The sequence below is a fragment of the Mustela erminea genome, chromosome 14 (genome assembly GCF_009829155.1).
Source record: "Mustela erminea isolate mMusErm1 chromosome 14, mMusErm1.Pri, whole genome shotgun sequence".
Lineage (NCBI taxonomy): Eukaryota > Metazoa > Chordata > Mammalia > Carnivora > Mustelidae > Mustela > Mustela erminea.
The window spans coordinates 22,181,385-22,204,784 of record NC_045627.1 but is presented as its reverse complement, the minus strand read 5'-3'; the positions used below and the strand labels follow the sequence as shown (position 1 = coordinate 22,204,784).

Here is a 23,400-nt window from a genome sequence, read left to right as displayed (position 1 = left end):
AGTCCAAAGTGTGTCGTGAAGCAACCATTCATTGGACACTGATGATTTTGTTTCTCCACCTATACATCATAAACTAGTTCAGTTGCCTTAAATTCACCAAATAAACACACAGTCCTAAGTCAGAAGACATATGGGCCAACAGGGTACTTGGTCAACCTCTTAGCATCCTACGATTTTAGTGGAGGTTGCATTTGGCTGTTTGGAGGTAGAAGCTAATGGATCCCAAATGCAGATATCTGTCCCTTAAAGATGTACTTTAAAGAAGCAGAAAAGTAAGGCATGAATATGTATCTTGTACACTTGGTTTTGCCTCTGCCTTGTTTTTGTTTTGGCCTCTTTTTTAAAATTCTAATAGAGCTCTAAGCTGCTGTCAGCCTGGAATTCACACCTCAGACCTGGCTGGGTAATAAATATTTATACCTAAGAATAAAAATTATGAGGCAAATATACTAAAATATCAATTTCTCCCTTAAAAGTAAAGTAATAATAATAATAATTATTATTATTCTCTTTTTAGAGAAGCCGAATTCATAGGGGGTGAATGTATTTGTGGTGCCCCTAGAAAGCCTTCAATTTTCTGGATGATTAATGTGGCTTATGGTATCAGAATTTGTTGGAAGGTTTTTGATTTTTTTTTTCCCTCAAACAGGTAAGAACTGTGGTTTGGGGTATCTTCTCTGTATATGAGAAGTTTCAAGTATATATAAAAAAAATCCTTCTCCTAATTGTAACTGACATAGCATCATATGTACTGCTAAGGATTCTTCTTATCCAGTGTTGCATGCTTGAGCCTTACTTTTGAGATTTCATAAATCTTAAATGGCCAAGATTCACTGGTCTGTCTTCCAGCATAAATAACAACTGATCTAGTTGGCTCATGTGAAGAAAAAAAGCTGGAGGGAAAAAAAAAGAATAAATGTTATGATGTACATTTAATGAAGAAAAATATAATCGAATTTTCAGCTCCATGGAGTGATTTTGAAGACAAAAAAAGCTAATGGGTGTAGACAAATAATTGTGGATTACCTAAAGTTATATGTCAGCATAGGATTTTGTGGAATATACCTGTAAGAAGACTATTAATGATAGTGAACATTAATTTTTTTCTTTGGAAAGCATAATTGAAATTATGAGCAAAACTTATTTTAAGTATTCATTTTGAGTTAATTTATGTAACTGTCATACCCGTGAGGTCCCTAAGAAGAGGGACATGATGACACAGTGACTGGAGTCGGTGGTTCAGTGTGATAACTCAAACAGTACTTGATAGCCTGAGGGAAGAGGCACAGGTCACTGCCTGACAAGCAGAAGGTATTAACTTTATAAAATACCCCCGAGCATCCGTTCTTCTCTTCCAGATGGCCGACTGAGCATCTCTCTCATTCCCATGCAGTGTACCATAGAGATGAGTCCATGCTCCATATTTGGGGGAATAAAAATAAATGATACTAGTGACTAATGGTTATATCCTTGGTTCCGTGTGTCATGAACTGGCCTAAACTCTACAGGGATATTAACTGCAATTCTGGTGGGTCGCTCTTAAGGTCACTTGTGGGACGACATCTCTGAGATACAGAGTTTATGTAACTTTTTTTGTTTTGCAGACTTTTTAAAAATTTATTTAATTTTACTTTTTTTCAGTGTTCCAAAATTCATTGTTTATGCACCACTCCCAGTGCTCCAACTAAAAAATAAAAAACTCTTCTTTTAAAATCATGTCTCTTGGATTAAATGCTATGCTATAAAATCCAGAATGATCAGACTGTATGCTCCATCATCCCTTTTACCAGGTTGACCCTTTCTTTAACATTCTGTGAGGTGGAGAATTTTAATTTTATGTATTTAAATAATGATGGCCAATATTTATTCGATAAGGGGTGTATTTTTATTGTCACATAGAAAAAGCTAAATATATTTACTTGCAAAACTCGGCACCTGTTCTTATTATTAACCACTGCATAAGACAATCACTGAAACTCAGTGGCTTCCAATGACAGTTTTTTTTTTTTTTAAGATTTTTATTTATTTACTTGACAGAGAGTTATATATAGAGAGATCACAAGTAGGCAGAGAAGCAGGCAGAGGGAGAGGGAGAAGTAGGCTCTCTGATGAGCAGGGAACCCGATGCAGGACTTGATTCTAGGACCCTGGGATCGTGACCTGAGCCAAAGGCAGCCACTTAACTGACTGAACCACCCAGGTGCCCCGCAATGGTAGTTTTTAAAATTTGCTCATGAAATTTGCAGTTTGGGCAGGCTTGAGGGACCGTCTCATCTCAGCCCTACAGAGCATCAGCTGAGGATCATTACCTGTGGCCTGGGTACCAGTATTAGAATCGTTCACTTAGCATTCTGACTGTTGGCGGGAACCTATCCAGGAGTATGAGCTGGAGCTTCATTCTCCCTCCCCACGGGTCTCCCTTGGGCTGTTGGGGCTTCTCACACCGAGGCACTGAGTTCAAGAACGAGCTTCCCAAGGGAATGAGGCAGAATTTGCAGGAATTAGCCTTGCAGTCTACAGTGTCCCTTTTGTTGTAGTTAAACCTCAGCCAGATTCAAAGACTAACAGTAGGTACCATCTCCTGATGGGAAGAATGTAGAAGTCACATTGTAAGAACATCTGGGGATGGAACTCTTACTGTGGCAATTGTTGGAAAATGAAATCTCCCATGGTGTGGGCATCAAGTTTCCTGGCTCTTTTCTGCATATGTCGCTTTGGAGCCCCCTGATTCACGAGGGTTCAGAACTACAACCAGTTTTTGAGTTTCACATTCAAATTGCTGTGTTTATGTCTGTCCTTTACATTTAAAAAAAAATATATCCTTTCTTAAAAGATTCCTTTACATATTTTTGCTAATATTTCTAGAAATTTCAATAAATAAAATCTTGCTATTCAGAGCGAAAGAACTAACCATTTCTGTCAGCTAAACAAGACATGATGACTATAATTACATACTTGCTGATCCTTTTCTGAACTAATTCTTCAAATTTTGAAAGCTTTGACACCTGCTCACCTTCTGTGTTGATGTGAAATTTTCCACCAATTACCTCAGTGGTATTCTTGACTTGAAAAACCATTCTTAGTTCCACCACAATGCATGCAGAATTTATCAGCTCAGAAAAACTTTAAAAGGAAATCTGGTACATTGTTTAACTCATGAACCAGAATATAATAAAAATAAAAATTGACTATTTATTGAAATACAAATAATTGTGTGTTTATAGAGAAACTTACTTAGTAAATGTTTTGGATGTTTTTCTACAACAGAAAATGGTCTTCAGCAAAAATTCATGTCTTCACAAGCATTAAGATTAATATTATATTGAATATGTAAATACATAGATCTGATATCTCTGGGGAACTAAAGCAATTTGTAGTTCTGTGCTAATTATTATTCATTTATTAATTTGATAAGTACGTCCTGGCCCCTGATATATGTTTAACTCTGTGCTAATTGAGGACGTAAGTAGGATAAGATTCTTTCCAATATTGCGTAAATTTATTCTCACTTTCTGACTGTGAACTTATTATTATGCCTCTCTGGTTGAAGTTTCCTGATGTTATGGAAAATGCTGAACTGGAGAGTTCAGAACCCATAGTTCTATTTTCTCCATTTTCTCTTGAAGCTTAAAGACCCCAAAAAAATGATCACATTTTTTTTTTTTTCTTTCATGATTGAACAGTCAATCTTGTTTGTTTGGTTGGTTGGTATTTTGCTGAGTGATTTGTCTCTGGAGAGAAACTCTGTAGTATTAATATGATAATATTGACATATTATCTGTCAATATCTGTTACCTAGCTATACCTCCCTTTACTTAGTGCTTTCCAGAAAGGTCATCTAGGTGCTGGGATCCACGCTCCAATGAGCTCTTCCCACCCCTGTTGAGTTGGATCCCAGGACTGTCTCCCCACATGCACCTGTATATAATTGTCTCAAAGAACTGTGGTTTTCATATAACTGTCAAAGACAGCTCCCCTGTTGTATGTATGGTTCCCTCCCCTTCCAGGGAAGCTTTCCCAGTTATTATGGAAGTGGCACTGATCTGCAGAGTTGTACAACTTTGATCATTTCCTCTTAACTCATGCTCATTGAGCAATCCAGGAATGTCTTCCTGTCCTCTTTTATGAAACTACTGGTTCTTCTCCTCCCCTCCATGGCCCTGGGTTTCTCCTTCTACATCTTTCATGGCTTGTTTTTTGTTTTTGTTTTTGTTTTTTCCCCTAGTTAAATATCTCTGCTTGAATTTTTACTTACATATTTGTCTAATCAATTTTTTGCTTATTCTTAAATATTGATGATTTTCCAGACTTCTGTTCTTTTAAAATTTCTTTACACTATAATTTTCACTAAGATCCATCAAACCATCAATACTAAGGGGTTCTCGTTTTCCTCAAATAAGAATGATCTGTGTGTTGTGGAAGTGTTTTCTCACTTGGAATCTTTCCTGACCTCCAACCTTGCATTTCTCACTTTTTTAGATGTTTTTGCATGTGTTTTCTGCAGATGCCTCATTATTCTTTCTAATGTGTTCATTTGTCTCTTGTCCACCTCCTGTTACCCTAGAGGTCAATGTGAATTCAGACCTTGACTTCACTGACCCCTACCCCAAACTCGGTCAGTTTCCACAGATCCCTTCTGCACTGTCTGTGAGATGTTACTCACATATGTGTGATACCCAGTTCCACTGCCAAAATATGCATTTAAAGACACAGTCCCCAGGCATCTGGGTGGCTCAGTCAGTTAAGCAGCTGATTCTTGGTTTTGACTTAAGTCATGATCTCCGGGTCCTGGGATCAAGCCCTGATTAGGGCTTTGTGCTCAGTATGGAGTCTGCTTGAGATTCTCTCTCTCTCTCTCTCTCTCTCTCTCTCTCTCCTCCTGCTTCTCTCCGACTCACATGCTCATTCTCTCTCTGAATGAATAAATAAAATATTAAAAAAAGACATACTCTCAGCTCTAGACCCCAGAACATCATCTTTGTTTTTGAAATATAATTCTGATCTGCTCGTTCACATCCCATCATATACCAAATGAGCTCCCAAAGCATTTAGCATGTCACTCACAGTCATTTTATATCAGACCATGTTCCAGTCTCATCTCTTGTAACTTGCCTAGTGCAACCTACGTAATAATGCAGAGCTTTGAGTCTGCACCTGAGCTTCTCTGAGAACTCTCCACTTTGTTCCATACACTAATTTGTTACTCAAGGTTCATCTCAGAAAATCCAATGTGATGGGCTTCCAGGTTAAGCTTCTCCAGGTCCCGTGTACACCTGTTGAAGTGCTGAAACTCCTCGTGTCCTAGAGTTGTTTGTGTTTCCCTCCTACATGATGGTGCGTTCTGTAATTTCCTATTTGTCGTTACACCTCAATGCACCAAGCACCTGCTTCTCATAGTGAGTGTTCAGTAAATGTCCGATTGGACTAATCCATCAATGAAAACTTTGAGAAATACATACTGTCACTGAGATACCGAATTTAAATACGAATAATGGCTTCTTTCTTCTTATTTGCAATAACAGTGTTTTTATCACAAATATGCATGTGTGTTTTATATATGTAGATGATATATAACTTGTGTGTGTTTAATTATCTTAGGAAATATTATCCAAATATTAGCCATGGCATATATAAGTTTTTCTTACACTTACGTTGTTTTCAAATGTGAATAGAGAGGCAAGGACTGCCATATTTGATCATTATCTGTCCAGGCAGAGTCTAATAGGTACTGTAAGTAAAGTAAGCCTATTTCCCTGTTGCCAGAGAGAGTTTGGCTTGTAATTGTCCCAGCACATTGTTTGTAACACTTCGTCTCTTTGCAGCAATATCCCAAATATTAAGTGATATCTTCTCTTGTCTTTAGGGCAGTTACTTCAAAATGTGTTCTCTGGAGCTCTTTGGTTGAGGGGACAGTGAGAAATAATACACGTAGAGTGAACGTCTGCACCGTCTACCATACCCTGGCCAGCAGTCTTACATATATGCTACCAGCTGCAAATGATCCAACGAGCTTCAGGTTCACATGGGGAAGCACAAGCTAAAAGCCAAACACACAAACAAAAGCTAGAATTTAGCAAAGGTTGTGTAGATGAAGATGTCATATTGTGATAATTCTGAAGGTGGGATGTGAAATAATAAGTGAGGTGAAGAATCATATGTTCTTTTCCTCATTGGTCAAAATTTACATTGAATAAGTTTGAGTGTTATTTCCATTTATAAAACACGTGAAGATATTTTCCAGTATTTGGAACAATTAAAGAATGAAGAACAAGAGGGACTGAGTTTATTACTATTAGTTAAAGGGAAAAAAGTCACTGTCCTCAATAAAATAGAATTTAAAAAAAAAAAGAAGTTTTCTTGTTCAAGGGTCTGTTCCAATATTATTTTAAATTAACATGGAAGATGTGTTTTCTTATGAAAATATATAAAGAAAAAAGAGTATTATGCAACTTGGACATGATGTCTATAACTTAATGAGCATGTCTGGAACTCTGATGGGCAGTTGACAGAGGTGGTCGCTATCACAATGTAAGACAGGTTTGTGAGAACTTGGAATGCAACCTGAACCCTGTGCGATCTTGCAGACTTTCCTTAATATCACTCAACTGTAGTTTGAATTTGTCCTCTCTAAAATGGAGTTAAGAAAATCTAATTTATGGGATTTTTTGAGTTCTAGGAAAGAAGATTCATGCATCATCCTTAAGTTGTTCTAGCCAACTGTGGGGACTTAGTAGCTATTGATAATTTTTTAAAGATTTTATTTATTTATTTATTTGAGAGAGATCACAAGTTGTGGGGGAAGAATAGAGAGAAAAGCAGACTCTTCACTGAGCAGGGAGCCCGAAGAAGGGCTCGATCCCAGAACTCTGGATCATGACCTGAGTTGAAGGCAGATGCTTAACAACTGAGCTACGCAGGCACCAGAGCTGTTGATATTATTATCATTGCCCTGGAGTTCCTTCACCTGGCTGGGTCTTCACTCAGAGGTTTGTGGGAAGAAGTAGCTAATTCACACTAGTTGTTAAATGCCTAGGTGTTTTTAAGTGAAATTCCAGCTTTAGAAACTGAGTTGTGTATGTTCTGACTGTGGTATTTGTAATTAATTCAGTATGGTCCTTTAAAAAAAAATCCAGTACTTTTATTGAGAAGAACAGTAGGTCCATTTTTTAAATAAATGGATTTGGCACAGTCACTGCTTGTGCTGAATTAATTATGCTATATATTATTGCTTTGGGAAGAGGCAACAGCTGATGCAAAATGGCACAAGGTAATTCTGCGAGCCAAAAATATATCAATGGATCAAATTGTAAATGTGTGCCAGAAAAGCAAGTATCCTGCTCTTTCCTTTTCTATGAACACAAAAACAATGGATTTCAGTAAAGTTTCTCACATTGTCCCATGAAAACCTTCTGTTCAGCAGAGATGCCCCTGGAACTTATATTGCCAGTAAACCTGAACTTCTACTCTGTATAATATTTAAAATTCTGCTATAGTTCCACTTGGTAATTTGGACATTTTTTCATTGTTTATTTCAATTCAAAAAGGATTGGTTGCTAATTGTAAGTTATGAGGAAATTTTTTTTTTTAATTCTACAAATTAAACATTGGAACCCATCAGTCCTCAAAGACTGATTTCCAGGATCTCCATTAGTAATTTGATGCATGCCTTTGCAAATATCTGTAGCCTGTTGGAGGCAGTTTGAGTTTGTGGATTGTTGTTGTTGTTTGGTTTTTGTTTTGTTTTGTTTTTCAGACAAACCAAATGACTCTGACCTATAGAAAAGTGAAGTTAGTGGGTTTCACTGGGGCCTCCCCAAATTACCTGATGGGTTGTTTAAATGGTTCTTTTTTTTTTTTTAAGATTTTATTTATTTATTTGACAGACAGAGATCACAAGTAGGCAGAGATGCAGGCAGAGAGAGAGAGAGGAGGAAGCAGGCTCCCCGCTGAACAGAAAGCCTGATACGGGGTTCGATCCCAGGACCCTGAGACCATGACCTGAGCCAAAGGCAGAGGCCCCAACCCACCAAACCACACAGGCACCCCTAAATGGTTCTTAATAGATATTGGAAAGCACAAGACACAACTGTGTGTTGTGTGTAGAGGGGCAGGATCATGTGGTCTTGGTGTGACTAGGGGACAGGATGTACTACTGTGATCCCTTACTCAGATACATAGTCATCTGAGTAGGAGAGACAGCATCTGCTTGACCTAACTTGAACCACATGTTCACTCTTTGTCTAGAAGGGATAGAGCCTGTGATGGTTACTTTTATGTGCTAACTTGGCTCAGCCATGCAACCCAGATATTTGGTGAAATATGTCTGGATGTTGCTTCCAAGGCATTTTCCACATGGGATGAACATTTAAATTAGTAGACTTTGAGTAAAACAGATTATTCTCTATAATATGGGTGGGTCTCATCTAATCAGATGAAGGCCTTAAGATTAAAGACTACCTTTCCCCAAAGAGGAGGGAATTTTGCCAGCAGATTGTCTTTGGTCTCAAACTGATATCTGTTCCCTGGCTCTCTAGCCGGCTGACTTCCAGCAGATTTTGGTCTTGGCAGCTTCCATAGTTGTGGTATGAGCCCATTCCTTAAAATGAATCTCAATCTCTGTCTCTATAAGAAGATATATAGATAAAATAGATTGACACAGATGATGTATAATCTCTATCTCTCTCTCACTGTCTTTCTGGAGAGTAGTAAACACAATTATCCTATTCTGTCTGTTCTGTTTCCCTGAACAGCCCTAATAAAAAGCCCCTGATGAAACTGTCCGATAGCAAAGAAACTTTCTCCAAGAAGACAGAGATACTATTGAGAAGGGGAAATGGATCCTGGATAGCTGAAAACCCACAGATGTAAGGCAAATATACAATCAAGCCATCACAAATTCTTGCCTAGGGTCCAGAATGATATTTTTAAAAAGACATCGGATGATGTTGCTTCCCTGCTCTGATGCTATGATATATTTTCACTAAAAGATTGTATCTGAGTGTCTTCCTATAATGCTTATTATGGTCCTGCCAGTCATTTGTCACTGACTGTTTGGACTAAATCCTTGTGAACCCCCAAATTCATATGAACAAACCTGATAACCAGTGTGATGCTGTTTGGAGACAGGACCTTTGGGAGGTGATTGGGTCCAGGGCACAGCCAAACATGAATGCAGTTAGCACCCTTATAAAAGAAAGCCCTTCTCCCTGTCACAAGTGAGAACACAGGGAGAAGATGGCCATCTGTGAACCAGGACGTGAGCCCTCAGCAGACACTGCAATGCCCTTTTCTTGGGCTCCCAGCCTCCAGAACTGAGAGCAATAAATGTCTATTGTTTGTAGGTCCCCCAGTCTATGGTACCTAGTCTCTTATAGCAGCCCAAACGGACAGACACTGACCTCATCCTCCACCAGTCCAGACCTTCCTTCTGTCCTCTGTCATGTCACGCTCTTTCAGCTGAAGATGTTTCTGCCTCTTTCTGGAATGTTCTCTTGTGATACTGGCTTGTGTCTAGCTCTTTTAATTACTTGGTTTCAGCTCAGAAGTCACCTCCTCAGAGAAGCCTTCCCTGTCCACTTGGTGCGGTCAAGGGTCACAGTATCTCACCTCCCCCATGGATTTGGTAACGCATGACCTTCTTTTATTTTGTGCAGATTATAGGGGGAAATGTTTTGTTCATTTATTTGTTTGATTGATTAATGTCTGTCTGATTCCTTGGAAATCTACATACACTGTGAATAGGACCTTGCCTATTTTCTTTGCTATCTTAAAACTCCTAGAACAGTGGCTCACATGTGGAATGCTCACTAAATATTTACTTACTTGGAATAAATTAGAAATTTCCATTTTCATGAATATATGTCTCTATAAATAACTGTATACAAATAATAGCTGTGGGTGGCTCAGGTGGTTAAGCATCTGCCTTCGGCTCAGGTCTTGATCTCCGGGTCCTGGGATCGAACCCTGTGCTGGTGTCCCTGCTCAGTGGGGAGCCTGCTTCTCCCTCTCTTTCTGCCTCATCTCCCCTGTTTGTATGCACTCTCCCTCTCTCTTTAAGGAATAAAATCTTAAAAAATAATAGCTGCCTTGTATGTCTTTGTATGAATGCACATTATTTATCTCTCTTTTTTAAAGATTTATTTATTTGAGAGACAGTGCATGTGCACACATGCAAGTAGGAGAAGGGGCAGCAGGAAAGGGAGAGGAGCAGACTCCCCACTGAGTGTGGGGCTCCATCTCAGGACCCTGAGATCATGATATGAGCTGAAATCAGGAGTCGGACACCTAACCAACTGAGCTATGCAGGCGCCCCATTTATATCTTTTATGTTTTGGAATTTTATGTATAGCATTACTTGCAAAAAGGTTTAAAAACTACATATGCAAGAGTTATTCTCTTAAAAGAAGTTTATTTTCACCTGGTATGTTTTCTTATGAGCAAAATCAACTTCACATATCCCTTTGCTTAGTTCCACTTGACAATAATTAGTAATGAGGACGTGATAATGTGTTTCATGGTCTAAACTGTCTTGAGCTGTGTGTATGGCCACAAGATATAATAACATGGGGAGTTCCACTCAGTGGGGTCACCACAAAAATAATTATTTAAGCAATTCTAGGAAATGTGGTAAATGCAGCTGGTAAGATTTTCACATGCAGCTTTGTTTTTTAGAAACCTCAATATGTGAAGTTGGCACTTGGGTAAAACTTTTTCTGAAAACATGCTACATCTCTGCCACCACAGCTCTAAACCAGCTTGATCTGCAGCCTAATAGTAATCCCTCTGATTTGCAATTTATTTACTAACATCATCTGCAAAGATACTCAAAGGAGGGAAATAAATAGACCACAGGAAAAAATACCTGATTTATTTACTCCCCGAATGACAGTAGGTCATGGTGCCTTCAAGACCTTCAGAGGAAATTTCATATAAGCCACTGTCACCTACCGTCCCTGCTTTCGCTTCTTGCAGCTCGTCCTTCACCCAGCAGTCAGGGTGATCTTTTCAAAGCATCAATCAGCTCAAGTCACCTTTGTGCTTAAAATACTCCAGTGATTTCTGATTATGGTGGGAATAAAATCCAAGGGGCTGAATATGGCTTACAAGGCCACACAGAATTTAACTCCCACGTATTTGCTGTGAGGATTTTTATCCTGTTCTTTGGAACTTCTGAGTTTCTTCTTATGCCCATCCCTTGCTGTTCACTCCATTACAAAACACTTCTTTCACACCTTCCAGTGGCTGGCCCATCTCATCAATCAAACCAAGTTTTTTGTGAAAGCATCACGTCCTCCGAGAGACCTTTCCTGACAACCCTCCCCACGGTAGATTTTCTTTAAACAGCAAGAGCACATTCATGTGGATTAATGGAAGGTTTTTGTGTGTTTTCAGTTGCTAGGGAAGGGTGAACAAAATTTATAAGAGTTCTGTATTTTCTGTGAGAGTGTGTTGAAGCCTGCTGCTGTTTTGTGGCAATGATGATTTAAGGTGAGACAATGGTGCAGGTACAGATCAGTAACGACCACACAAGATAGCTGTTTTCACCTTAATGAAATTGAAAACAAACCCTCTGTGTCAAGATAATCAAAGAATGATTATTGTAGGTACTGTGGACATTTTCACTGATAATGTCAAAGAGTTGTAATAAATGCCCAAAGAACTCTAAATCCCCTATCCGTAAAATCTTGGCAGACAGTTTATCTGAAGATACTCAGAATAATAATAATAAAAAAAATCCACCCAGCACTCATTCCTAAAAAATTATTCTTAAGGTGACATTTTCACATGAGAGAAAAAGGAGGAAATGTAGAATGATTTAAGTATGTCTCTGCCAAGAAGCGTCTCTTTAATTTGATTTGAGGGTCATAGAAACGGGTTTGCATTCATCACCGCGACACGCATGCATTGTGTTCAAGAGTTATTTTAAACATTACTCCCTCCTCAGAATGCTTATTTCTCAGTCTGGTTGCTTTGATATGAAGTGTCGTAAATAAGGAACTTCCTGGATTATACACTGTTGTAACATGTTGTAAATGTTCTCCATGTTCAGAAGCAATTTTATACCACATATTGTTTAAAGAGAATATATACCAGACTGATAACTGACACTGAGTCCTTATAAATTATGTTTAGCTGCAAAGAACATGTGTGATGTAACTCTAGGTTGTGTTATTCTAAATTGGGAGTTCTTATTTTTAAAAATTTTAAATTACATTTAAGCAGGGGGAAATAAGTTTACTTTTTTTTAAGTTAAATAAAGTTGTGTATTTTCCCAAAAAGTAGCCTAAGGGCACAGGAAGAGCCAACAAATTATATATATATATATATATATATATATATATATATATATATATATATATAAATATATATATATAGTATATGTTAAACATTGTGTGTATATGTATAATATATGTTATATATAGTTATATTTATGTTATATATAGTTATATATATAAAATATGTGTTATTTATACACACACACACACAGTTATATATAACAGAGGACTCCTTAAAACTCAGAATCTAGAGTAACACAACTGAAATACACATCATGCGTGCTTCCTATATGCTACATTTTAACTGGGTGTAACAATGCTTAAAAGCGAAGGTTCCCACACAAATTACAGATTTGGCGGTGACTCTTGAAGTAATAACCAATTCCACACTCATGGAAGTGATGAGTAGGAAACAATGTTCACGGATCTGAATAAGTAAATATCATCTTGAAATAAACCACAGAAATTATGACTTCTAAATCCAGACTAATTGTCACCATCTGAGCAGCGAAAGGTAGTCTGTGGCCAAGACAAGCAGTGTGTTGCATTGATTTTGAAAAAAATTCAAAGACATGGGTTTTATACTTTAGCTGAAGAGTAATAGTTTACTTGTATACTACAAAACAACTGCAAATCACAGTGTGGTTGTTGTAATGGTCATTGCAGAATTTCTGTGTCTATTTAAAAGGGAATGTAAGGGGGAAAAATGAAAGATCAGGAAAAGAAATTCCAGTAAAAATATTTCAGCTCTTAGATACATTGGATGCCATGATGCATCCCCTTCATGTCCCCTTCAGGACTGAGATACTGAACTTTCCCTTCCCAGCTACCCCTTCCCCAGGTGCTATGAGGTTGGTGGTTCTTAGAAAATGCTGAGTTTCTCTAGAATAATTGCCCTTTGTTCAAAGAGAGCTGCTTCACCCAATCTCCTGCCCCCATTTCTGGGAACATCATGGCCAATGGCTTGTCAATGGGACTGGACAATGTGCAGATACCCAGTCATCCAACCTGAATGCACGAACACTTTAGAAAGTGCCCCTTGATATCTCTAGTTCTGTTTTTTCCACCTGGATGGTAATGCTTTTCACCTCCTACCTCTGCCCAGTTCTGCTTCCTGTATTCCTTCACAGATTTTATTCCCCTATAAATTCTCTATGTACAAATCCATCTGAGTCTGTTTCCAAGGAAATCATTCTGCAAGAGTGGACTGTATTCCTGTTGGTCCTGAAAGAGATATTTGCGTTAGTTTATTTTACAAAAGAATGATAGAAGACTCATATTCTGACCACAACCAATTGGCATTTTAACTGGATCATAAGACTCATGTAATGAATTTATTAGTATGCATCCCTTAACCCCCAGAATCTGATGACATGTGTTTTGGATAAGACCTGAGAATTTGAGGCTTCCATCCCAGGGAATTTGGATGAATATATCCAGGATGGGGCCTACAAATTTGTATTTTTTAATACAAAAATTTTCAAATGTATACAAGAACAGGAAAGAGTAGCATGAATCCCCATGAAGTCATTACTCAGTTATTAACCCATGGGCACTCTTGGTTCAACTAGCTCCTCTCTCATCCTTCTCTCACCCATGATTTGAAGCACGTCTCTGACATCACATCATTTTATCTGAATATGTTGCAATATGGATCTTAAAGTGATAAGTCATACCACAGTGACATCATCACTAATAAAAAAAAAAGTTAAAATTAGGAATTTATATTTTAATGTTTCAAAATAATACCAGTGACCCAGAAATTCTGAGATCCCATGGAGTCATTAAAAATTTGTCATGTAATTCTTGGATGACTAGTGTGAGACTATGTATGCTTGTTACTATTCATGTTTTCATGTGAGCATCCTTGAATTATGCCAAGGCTGTGTTCAGTCATGTGCTAAAACCATCAGTTACAGGGTGACTTTCGGTAATTATACCTCTGAGTTAGTAGAGTTGTATCTTTCACCATCTTAATGAGTTCTGCTTTTTTTTTTAAAGATTTTATTTATTTATTTGACAGAGAGAAATTACAAGTACACTGAGAGGCAGGCAGAGAGAGAGAGAGAGAAGGAAGCAGGCTCCCTGCTGAGCAGAGAGCCCAACGCGGGACTCGATCCCAGGACCCTGAGATCGTGACCTGAGCCGAAGGCAGCGGCTTAACCCACTGAGCCACCCAGGCGCCCCTGCTTTTTTTTTTTTATTAAAAGATTTTATTTATTTATTTGACAGAGAGTGAGATTACAAGTAGGCAGAGAGGCAGGCAGAGAGAATGAGGAGGAAGCAGGCTTCCTGCTGAGCAGAGAGCCTGACGTGGGGCTCGATCCCAGGATCCTGGGATCATGACCCGAGCCGAAAGCAGAGACTTTAACCCACTGAGCCACCCAGGTGCCCCATTAATGAGTTCTGCTTTAATAATTTGAATATATTGGGGTGCCTGGGTGGCTCAGTCATTAAGCATCTGCCTTTGGCTCAGGTCATGATCCTGGGGTCCTGGGATCGAGCCCCATATCAGGCTTCTTGCTCAGCAGGGAGCCTGCTTCTCCCTTGCTAGTACTCGCTCTCTTTCTCTCTGTGTCAAATAAATAAATAAAATGTTTAAAAAGTAATAATAAGTTGAATATGCATAGTAACAATGTTCACATTTTACCAGAGAAGTTTAGGCAGTTGGTCAGTTCCAACCCTGTTACTTGTTATTAGAGCTTCTGTTAGTAACTGTTGCATTCTAGAGTAATGGAGTACTCTTCAACTTCTGTAGGCTTGAGAAAACGATCCCCCCAAAACACACACATGCCCCATCACCATCACCTTCACCATCATCGTGAACTCTTCAGAAATTATACCATAAACAATACTTGACATTTAGTGAAGAAGCATCCAGGGGGGTGAATGGTAAGGACAATTTTTAATCTTAGGCATTTTAACCAGGGTCTGGAGTCCATCTTTAGCCAGAACAGATGGTATGTATGTCTACTCCAACTATGAATGCGGAGAGAACTTCAATTACCTTAAATAGAATTGAATCACGAGTTTCTATCCATGTGTTGTTTAGAATCAGGCAGAACTAATATCTGTTATTGAAGCTAATGGCATGGAAATTGGTGGTGTTAATCTTGTCAGAATTGCATGAAGATAAAAACAACAGAAGGACCTGTAAGCATTGTCTTTCATCCTCAGTCCTTAAAACATCATGTCATGACTAGTCTCAAAACAATAAAAATAGGACAAATGAATTGTGATTAAAAAGAGTTAAACCAGGGGCACCTGAGTGGCTCAGTGGGTTAAGCCTCTGCCTTGGGCTCAGGTCATGATCTTAGGATCCTGGGATTGAGCCCCTGCTCGGTGGGGAGCCTGCTTCCTCCCACCTGCTTCCACCCCCCACCTACCTCTGCCTACTTGTGATCTCTGTCTGTCAAATAAATAAATAAAATCTTAAAAAAAAAAAAAAAAAAGAGTTAAACAGGGTGCCTGGGTGGCTCAGTTGGTTAAGCCACTGCCTTTGGCTCAGGTCATGATCCCAGAGTCTTGGGATTGAGTCCCATATCAGGCTTCTCCCTCCCCTGCTGCCTGCCATTCTCCCTGCTTGTGCGCTTTCTCTCTGTCACTCTCTCTCTCTTTCTTTCTCTGTCAAATAAATAAATAAAATCTTTTTAAAAACGTTATACAGATGCACATAGGTTAAATTGCGCTCCTTAAAGTATTAAAAACCCTCTGATGAACATCAGTATTCACCTAGAAAGGATTCCAGGCTTGCCCAATTAACAAATAGAAGAGTTAAATATGAGAATTCAGTTTTGCAGGAGAAAAAAAAAAAAAAGAAGAAGAAGAAAAGAAATGGGCAATGCTGTGTGGAACTTTAATACTTCTAGTATATCCTCATATACTATAAAGCAAGCAAATAAACAAAATGGTAGAATTGTTATGTCATAAAAAATCTTGATAAATAACCAGAGGGAAGTCTAATTGTTTTCAGATGCCAAGAACATGTTTTGATGACAATTCTAGTTAATGCATAGTTGGTTTTATAGCTCATTAAAACTCGAAGAGAAGTTTTGAGATTCAGTAAATTTTACCAAAAGTGAAATCAAACTTTGAAAATGGGCTACTTTTGGGGCGCCTGGGTGGCTCAGTGGGTTAAGCTGCTGCCTTCGGCTCAGGTCATGATCTCAGGGTCCTGGGATCGAGTCCCGCATTGGGCTCTCTGCTCAGCAGGGGGCCTGCTTCCCTTCCTCTCTCTCTGTGATCTCTTCCCTTCCTCTCTCCTACTGTGATCTCTCTGTCAAATAAATAAATAAACTCTTAAAAAAAAAAAAAAAGAAAATGGGCTACTTTTATCAACAACCAAAGGTTTAGAAGTGTTGGAGATTTGGGCCCAAATGAAATATTTAATCTATAACATGTTGATCTGTATTAGGCTTATACTATTGGTTTGTTTCTCATCCTTGCTATATTCTAATAGAAGATATAAGGAAAACTGACAGTTTGTGAAGCATACAGAAAAAGAATGAGAAAATATAATGGTAGAGGTTTAGGTTCACATCTAAAATTGCTTTTTTCCCTTCACATACCAAGAATAGTCATATTTTTTAAAGGACTGACAGCATAAATTTCTATTGTAAAATACTTAAACAATTTGAGTTTTTATTGTGTTTTTCCCATCACTGATGAAGCCACAAATGACATTGAAATGCAGTATGTTGAAAGGTTACAATAAATTATCTTTGTTAGTATGTAAAACCTGACTTTTGGAAAAAGGAGGAATTAAAAAAAAAAAAAACATGGGGTCTAGGAGCGAAGAGACAAATTCTTTATAAATGGCTGACTTCTGAGATGAATTCCAAACAAGTAGAACAGAGCCAAGCAAATGATATTTTCCCAATAAATATTTGTTGAATAAAATGTATTGGAAAATACCGTTTGTTTAAATTTTGAGTAACATTTGTTGAGAGCCTTTTGTTTCATACATGGACTTTGTAAGCAACATGAGACTATTTTATTCAGATGATTTTGGTGAATACTATATATCATTTGGTTTACTTATCATTTGCCTTGAGCCTTTTGGTTATACTAAAATGTCAAGGTGATAGAGAAACATAGGCTACCCCATGTACCAGGAACTGGATCTCTTGGAGACTCTGTACCTGATTGTCTGCTTTCCCTTTCAAGGCAAAATGGGATTTAGGGATGTTTGGTATCTTGAATGTCCAGGTGGGATGAGGCTTCTTGCATTGTGTAACTCGCATCAAGTTTTAATGATGTGCAGCCCAACCACAGCATCAGCTCTGTGACAATGATACAGCCAGCCAATGCCATGGAGGGAACCATGTCCAAAAGCTCAGTCTTGCTTTTCCTGTGAAGAGTTCAACCTTTAGTTTACTGTAGGATTTTCTGAGATTTAAGTTAAGTTGGGTATCAAAGAGTGATCTGTGGGTCAGGGTAATGGGTTCCTCAGGTAATTTTTTTCAGTCCTGCTTCTAGCCTTAGAATATCACCTTGTTAGTATGTTCAGGGCACAGTGAAGAAGAATCCAAAAACATGCAATGAAATACCGAATTGTAAGAATAAGGACTTGAGTGTAGATTCGCTTCTGAAAACTTGAGGCCCTAGCCTCTGCTATTTAAAATATAATTAAAATAAGGGGTGGCATCCTTCAGAGAATGTTTTCTTTTTTTCCCCCTTTCTGATTAAAAAAAAAAAAAAAAAAAAAGATTTGACAGACATCCCCAACAGACACACATACCTACACACATGTACTCCCCAAAGCTTTGATTTGCTGGCTTTATTCTCAGGTTCATTTGAATCCATTTTATCAAAGGTCATTTAAAACCCTTCATTTTGGTTTTAATTTTGACGTTTCCTTACTTAATCCATGCACTCTCCTGATTCCCCTGGGGGCACCCAATGAGGTGCTTCACTTAATCTATGTCGTCTCACTGAAAATACCACATTCTTAGTTTTGGTTTTGATATAATATTGTAGTATGTAGGAGTTTTTGTCAGTATTTTTCATTTCTTGTATTTTGGTTCAATATTCTTGACTCTCATAATGGACCTACAAAGAGAAGATTATTTCTCTTTGCTGTTGCTATTGTACCAACGCGTATAACTGTGAATAATTATTATTACTTCCTCTTACCTCAGAGCCTCCTCTGACCAACACTGAGCCCCTTTTCATATGACCACCTGTACCCGTGGTTTCCACATAGCCTAACAGGTGACCATCTGAACTGAATAGTAAGTATGGTTAACTTACAAGCACGGCTGGAAGCTTAGGTTAGTTGTATTTCCCAAGAATTCGAAAAAGGACATGGTTGAGTAAAAAGTGAGAAGATAAAGGTGAAAGAGGAATAAGAATTACTCCCCCCAGTCTCCTCAGACAAACTGAGGAGACCGCAAATAGTCCAGCTTTCTTGAAGTATCATCAGACTGTGACAGAATGAAAGTGCAGGTTTCCAAAATACTGCAGAACCAGTGCCCTGGCTTGTCTACCCCCTCAGCCGCTGCTGGTCATGCATTGCATTCAAGTATCTCCAGAGTCCTTCACATGGGTTCTAATGGTAAACACTGAACTTCCTTTTGCACCATGTTTCTCATAGTGGGAATTCTGCCACTTCTGACTTTATCCAACAGAACTGTCCTTTCGTCTGTTTCCAATTTATTGCACATCATCTTTTCTTCACAATCTCACACAGAAATCTTTTCACAGTCTTCTCCCTCAAAAAGGCACTGACCCTTGGTTACCCACAAAAATCACAAGTTTAACCATGATACAACTTGATAAAATACCTGAATTCTTTTTTTTTTTTTTAAATACCTGAATTCTTTCAATACTTTCATCCACACTATAATCATTTGATTCTGTCTTGGGTAAAGAGTTGTTTGTACTTCCACCCTCATTTTTTATGGTGTCCAATAAAGTCCATTCACCAGAAGACTCAACACCTTAATTTTCCCAGTGATTCTCAAACTTGAACATGCATCGAATCACTTGGAGAATTAAATAAATAAGTGATTGTGTAGTGATTGTTGGCCTCACCCTTAGAGTTTTTGGTTGAGTATGACTGAGGTAAGGCCTGAGAATTTGCAGGTTCCTAGGTGATGTGGAGAACCAGTCTAGTAATCAATGACTAGTTAGATAATTTATACCACCGATAAAAGAAGCAGATACAAGAGTTATACAGAAGTCAAATTGAATTTAACAAAGGTTGTCAACAGTGCATATCAAAGAGGCCTGAGCTGGCCCAGAAACTCAAATGTTATAGTTGACTCCAGAAATTAAGATGTTATTTAAGACTGTTTGGTTTTAACACCTTTGAATAACTGAATTATACTCTACTTTGACTGACACAGGCAGATGTTATCACCTTTATTACCTTGACAAGAGGATATTTTTGATGAGTTACTAGATATTTTATTTAATGCCTGCAATGTTACTTTAAATTAAGGGCCAGATAGTTATCTGCAATTACATAATAGTTATGCTGTGTTGGCATGGGTAAGAGTTACAGTTTAATTATAGAGAGCCATCCTTCTAGATTTATTAATCTTTTTTATAGATGGTCGGGCTAAAATTATCCTTCCTGGTGTGCAGTTATCTTGGCACCTGTTATAGCTAAATATAATTTAAAAATACTTCACTGTGGGGGCAGCTGTGTGTCTCAGTGGGTTAAAACCTCTGCCTTCGGCTCAGGTCATGATCCCAGGGTCCTGGGATCGAGCCCCACATTGGGCTCTCTGCTCTTTGGGGAGCCTGCTTTCTCCTCTCTCTCTCTCTCTGCCTGCCTCTCTGTCTACTTGTGATCTTTGTCTGTCAAATGAAAAAAATAAAATCTTAAAAAAAATACTACACTGTGGAATATTATAAAATAAACTATAAAACAAAAGGTCAACTTCTCCTGGAGCCAGATTCTGCCCCACTGTACAACCTCAATAAATTCAATAAATTCAATTATGACTTATGTTGTTATTGACCACAAGAAGTTCATTCTCAGACAATAGTCCTATGATCATTTTACTTTAAAATAGAACTTCAGATGTTCAGTGGAGAATATTAATAGAATCAATAGTTACATTTTTATTTAATTAACTTTTTCCCAAAATGAAGAGCATAAATTAAGTTTTAGAAGCAAGTAGAAAGGTTGCCTTATTCATAAACCTTTTATATTATACTTTCGTACATCTTTAGTCACGATTCCAGATGGTGTTCTTTTGTTGTAAGTTTTGCTGGGATTTTTATTTTTGTATATATATTTTTTTACACTGTGGAAAATGAGAAAGTAGATATTATATCTAATTTATTTAAAAAGGTTACCAAGTTGTTGCTAATATGAGAAACATAGCCGCCCCTCTCCAAACTGGGAGCAATCCACTTAGGTAGGTTGAGAACTTCTTTATCTTATTGAAAACATGCCTGTGTTCCTTCATAAAATTAACTTTTGGGAAGTTGCCATATTGGCAAGGTAGAAATTTGCATGAAGCATCCCATAATTTATAAATATATATTTTCTTTTTTAAAATTTAATTTAATTTTATTTGTTTTCAGTGTTCCAAAATTCACTCTTTATGCACCACACCCAGTCCTCCATGCAATATGTGCCCTCCATAATATCCACCACCAGGCTCACCCAAACCCTCACCCCCCTCCTCTCTAAACTTACCTCAGTTTTTTTTTTTTTTAAGATTTTTATTTATTTATTTGACAGAGAGAAATCACAAGTAGTCGGAGAGGCAGGCAGAGAGAGAGAGAGGGAAGCAGGCTCCCCGCTGAGCAGAGAGCCTGATGTGGGACTCGATCCCAGGACCCTGAGATCATGACCTGAGCCGAAGGCAGCGGCTTAACCCACTGAGCCACCCAGGCGCCCCCTCAGTTTGTTTTTTAAAGTTAGAAAGAAACTGCCCTTGTTTTAAGCAAAGGCATTTAATTTTTTAAAAATATATTTTACTTAACTTTAGGGGTTGTGCTAAGATTTAGATAGACAAGCATTGCATTTTTATAAATACAGTGTTTGTGATACCTGCCATGATTACTTTTATATTCATTGTATATCTGTAAGCCAGCAGAAATTGAGAAAAAGGAAAATGACTTGATTTAAGATGTCAACATGAAGGATCCCCTTCCAGCAGGAGCATCTACAAAAACAGACTACGACAATCCCCTGAGGGGGATAGGGAATGATCAATAGCTCTGAGTACTTTATAAAAGAATCATACATAACAAGTTGAAAAGGAATGTAGGAAAAAAGAGCCCAGCTATATGAAGATAGTATATGCCCACAGAGAGTAAAATTGTGAAGTCAAGATAGCAGGCTTGGAGGTAAAGAACAAGAAGTAGAGTGGATAAAGCCATTGTCATGGATCACTCATTCCAACACTTAGTGGTAAAAGAAAGAAGATTGAAAATCGGAGGTCAAGAGTCGAGATCATTCATGGGTCAGAAATCAGGGCTCTGTGAAGGCAGTAGAGGTGGCCGAGAGGAGGTAATGTGGAGGAGAGACGTGTGAACTCTCCCTTAAGGCAGAGGTATCCGGTTGTGGTTAAAGGCACAGTTTAGAAAAGGACTTTTATTCCACTGTAGTAGTAAAGAAAAGCTAGAAGTGTGGCTAATTGATTTCTAACAAAAATATAGTAACTGTATGAGTGAGCGATCTTAATTCATCTCTGAAATGCAAAGGTGTTTAGAAGGAAATCAAATAGAGAGTTATACTAAGTCCTGTGACCTTCTAGATGACCTTGATTTTATTATTTCAAATTAGCTGTCTCTAATCTGCAAAGTTCCTTATCATAATTAAAAGGTAAGGAATGGGAACTTTGAACACATTTTTACCATAAATGTATAATAGGTGAGGTGATGGCTTAATGACAACAGTGATCTTGCATTAATACCATTTTAATAGGATATGTCTTCCAGCTATGTCAAAACAGGTTTGATGAGCTAATAATTTCTAGGGAAGACTCAAAGCACCATAGAAAGCTTAATGTTCTACATTTTTCCCCCACCCCGTGTTTGATAAATCAGATGTCTACCATATGCAGTCACCTGATAATTGTTTTAAATAAATGTCACTGTAAACAAGTGAAGCATAAAAAGGTTAAAATTATAAAGATGTGAGTTCCAGGTAATTAATTTTTATATATTTGATACTGTTCTAAGAAGGGGAGGGATAGTTAAAAGAAACAACTGCTAATGGGAAAAGTGAGTGTGATTTGAGAAGGCAGTCAGGAATCACACCTTCTTTAAGAAGTACAGTATATTTGGAAATTCTTAAGAGCAATGGGAAGTATCTTCCACCATTTGAGGACAGCAAATTACAAGAATGACAACTTAAATAAGTAGAATAGTTTTCTTGCTGTCTAAAGCGGATACCAATCAATACCCTTCTCCACCCTAGAGTCCTCCCACACATGGATTTTTTTTTTTTTTTTTGGAGTTGTGACTTTCCAGAGTCACTTAATTATTAACATAGCACAAAGCTATATTTTGCTTAATTAGGAGAGATGAGAGATAATTTAAATAAATAACTTTAAAAACACATTTAGAAGTTGTAGTCATCTTAGTATCAATACACAGCTTTTAATTTCATCATGTAAACAAGGAATGACATTACCCACAGAACACGCCTCTATATCATGGAATTTAAAGCTGAAATCATAAGATTTTGCCCCCCCAAAATCTTCCCAACTCAGCACATCCAGCTATTATTAACCTCTTCTGTGTACTTATTATTTATACTTATATTTATCATTTAATATTTAGGTTTTTTTAAGATTTTATTTATTTATTTGGCAGAGAGAGATCACAAGTAGAAAGAGAGGCAGGCAGAGAGAGAGAGGGAAGCAGGCTCCCTGCTGAGCAGAGAGCCTGATGCGGGCCTCGATCCCAGGACCCTGAGATCATGACCCGAGCCGAAGGCAGCGGCTTAACCCACTGAGCCACCCAGGCGCCCATAATTTAATATTTAAATATTAATTTGTTAATTTTTTTAAATTTGCCAACCACTAAGACTCAGCAGAATAGAAACAAAAAGAACAAACAGGAATATATTTAAATAGGAGGGCTTAGAAACCATGTCTAAATTGTGTCCTATGCTGTATATAATACAGAAAGGTGTCATTCTAGAGATACAGCA

General features: G+C 37.9%; 1 protein-coding gene across 1 annotated transcript in view; it reads left to right on the top strand.

The window, feature by feature from the left end:
* The window catches only part of PCDH15 (protocadherin related 15), a 1,723,534-nt gene that overhangs the window by 1,244,459 nt on the left and 455,675 nt on the right, over nucleotides 1-23,400 (top strand). The gene's annotated exons all lie outside the window — the stretch shown is intronic.